The sequence below is a fragment of the Trachypithecus francoisi genome, unplaced genomic scaffold, assembly GCF_009764315.1.
Source record: "Trachypithecus francoisi isolate TF-2019V2 unplaced genomic scaffold, Tfra_2.0 Lachesis_group10, whole genome shotgun sequence".
Taxonomy (NCBI): Eukaryota; Metazoa; Chordata; class Mammalia; order Primates; family Cercopithecidae; genus Trachypithecus; species Trachypithecus francoisi.
Genome location: NW_022681455.1, coordinates 116,006,813 through 116,010,076, shown reverse-complemented (window position 1 = coordinate 116,010,076; position 3,264 = coordinate 116,006,813).

Here is a 3,264-nt window from a genome sequence, read left to right as displayed (position 1 = left end):
TAACTCAAGTAGAGGCTTTGGTTATACTGTTTAAAGAAAAAGTAGATAACAATGAATAATGTGACATTTTCTGGACAACTGTCTTGACCTCTGATTAAGATATTTTAAGAGATATGAATTTGTTACTGTATGTTTTATCAAAATAAGCTAGCTAATTTAGACTTTTTAGAAGATTTTCTATACTACCTTTCCTTATCACTTCTCTTAATTTTATTCCATTTAATTGGAAACATTCATACCCTATTAAATGGCTTAAGTTGGAAATTTTGAGCCAGATTGGTTTGGACATTGAGGCACAAATAAGATACTTTAAGCATTCTATCACAGTTTTTCTTAGTGGCTTTGGTATACTAATGACTCTTGAGAAACTATAGAAGTGCATCTGAAACTAGAGTTAGTGGTTATTGATTTTTTAGCTTAATGTGTTTACCTGGTGGTGACTCTTCAGCCCACTTTTACAGTATTGGGTATCAACTCCCAGAAAGTGCCTAAAATTTAATGTTCAGATATGCACCCCTCTCCCCTTTACATTTTTATTCAGAAGAATTTATACCTTTAAAGAGATTTAAATATCAAGAGTTTTTTAAAACTTAATTTTAGCTATTTAAATTTTTATTCTACTGCCTAACTTTCTTTTTCATTAAAAGGCCTGAAAACTGTGACTTTTTGAAAGGGAAAGGATCACAGAAATTAAGTATCTAATGTGATCCTTACCACCTAAACTGTTTTGTATGGAGTACATCAGTGTGGTGGTAGTGGTGGTGGTTATTTGTCTTCAAAATAGTTTCTGGTAATTAAATCTTACTTTTTTTTTTTTTTTTTTTTTTGAGACGGAGTCTCGCTCTGTCGCCCAGGCTGGAGTGCAGTGGCCGGATCCCAGCTCACTGCAAGCTCCGCCTCCCGGTTTTACGCCATTCTCCTGCCTCAGCCTCCCGAGTAGCTGGGACTACAGGCACCCGCCACATCACCCGGCTAGTTTTTTTATATTTTTTTAGTAGAGACGGGGTTTCACCATGTTAGCCAGGATGGTCTCAATCTCCTGACCTTGTGATCCACCCGTCTCGGCCTCCCAAAGTACTGGGATTACAGGCTTGAGCCACCGCGCCCGGCCTTTTTTTTTTTTTTGAGACGGAGTCTGACTCTATCGCCCAGGCTGGAGTGCAGTGACGCAATCTCAGCTCACTCCAACCTCTGCCACCTGGGTTCAGGTGATTCTGCTGCCTCAGTCTCCCGAGTAGCTGAGATTACAGGCACCTGCCACCGCGCCTGGCTAATTTTTGTATTTTTAGTAGAGATGGGTTTCACCATCTTGGCCAGGCTGGTCTTGAACTCCTGACCTCGTGATCCACACGCCTTGTCCTCCCAAAGTGCTGGGATTACAGGTGTGAGCCACAGCACCTGGCCATAAATCTGACATCTTTAAAAGAAAATTTTCATTGTGAGATTAAGGTTTAACAGCCCATGAGGTCATATGCACATGAACTAGACTAAATGGAACTTTCTATTCCATTTAAAGCAGTATGCACTCTGGCTTCTAATTAAAAATAGCCAGTAGGAGAGTCTCCGAATCTACTGTGATTCTGGAGTCTGCCCAATTTGGAAAAAAAAAAAAAAAGAAAGAAAGAAAAAGTCAGGAGGACCAGTTTGCCAGGGAAACTCATAGAAAAGAATTACAAAGAGATCACAAAAACTGGACATTTTCTTTTGACTAATTAGACCACTTATGGCTGGGCACAGTGGCTCACACATGTAATCCCAACACTTTGGGAGGTCGATGTGGGAGGACTGCTGGAGCCCAAGAGTTCAAGATTGGCCTGGGCAACATAGCGAGACCTTGACTCTACTGAAAAATAAAAAAAAATTAGCTGGGTGTGGTCCCAACTGCTCAGGAGGCCAAAGTGGGAGGATCACTTGTGCCTGGGAGGTTCAGGCTGCTGTGAGCCGAGACCACGCCACTGAACTCCAGCTTAGGCCACGGGGCAAGACCCTGTCTTAAAACAATATTATTGGCCAGGCACGGTGGCTCAAGCTTGTAATCCTAGCACTTTAGGAGGCCGAGACAGGAGGATCACGAGGTCGGGAGATCAAGACCATCCTGGCTAACACGGTGAAACCCCGTCTCTACTAAAAAATACAAAAAAAATAGCCGGGCGAGGTGGCGGGCGCCTGTAGTCACAGCTACTCGGGAGGCTGAGGCAGGAGAATGGCGTGAACCCGGGAGGCAGAGCTTGCAGTGATCTGAGATCATGCCACTGCACTCCAGCCTGGGTGACAGAGTGAGACTCCGTCTCAAAATAAATAAATAATAATATTGATTTTGGTAATTAACTTATCAAAACTATAGTGACATATACACAGACAGAAACTTATGAGTTACAATGCAGCCAAATATTCTTAACAGATACCCTAACAAGAAGCTCAAATCTTTCTTCCAAGCAAATTGTAAAAAATTCTGGTTTTTTGTTTAAAGAGCTGTGATTTTCAAAAGTATCCCTTCAGTTTAAGAAATCTGGGGAATTGGTATCTTTTCTTATGGGAAACGATTTCCGTCATCTCTACTGAAGGATGCCTCTTATTGAAAAACGCCTGTTGAAGGAGTTCTTGCCTAAAACATTCTTTGGGTATAATTTCATACACCACATATATGGGCCAGTAGTTAGTGGGCCCCTCCTCTTAAGTGCTGAGTTTTGAAATACTGATACATGATGAAAATGTTAGACATTTTTCACTGGAGGTAAGACCAAAAATTAGGGCATTTTGAAAGGTGTCTTTGTTTCTGTTTCTTGTTTGATATATTTTGATTATCTACTCTTTTTAAAAACTTCACATATAAAAGGTATCTTCAAATTACTGAATGTTTCATCCATCCCAGTAAGTGAAGTATTCTCTAGTGAATAAATAAATATATGGACTTTAAATAGATTGAGTGGTGTAGCTTGAAATGTTTTCAGGGAGAGACTATTTCAATGATAGGGAATATCTTTGATTTTCTTTTTCTTTTTTATGTCTCAAATATATAATTATTTGAGGGTGGTCACTCAGATGGGAGAATATCGGCAATTGTGTTGAACATTTTACCTTATATAGTTTTGAAAATTTTTGCCAAAAACTGATTTCTTAGAAACATCCTCCCCCCCAGCTATGCTTTTTGTTTGTTTGTTTTGTTTTGTTTTGTTTTGGGAGACGGAGTCTTGCTGTGTCGCCCAGGCTGGATGGAGTGCAGTGGCGTGATCTTGGCTGACGGCAAGCTCTGCCTCCCGGGTT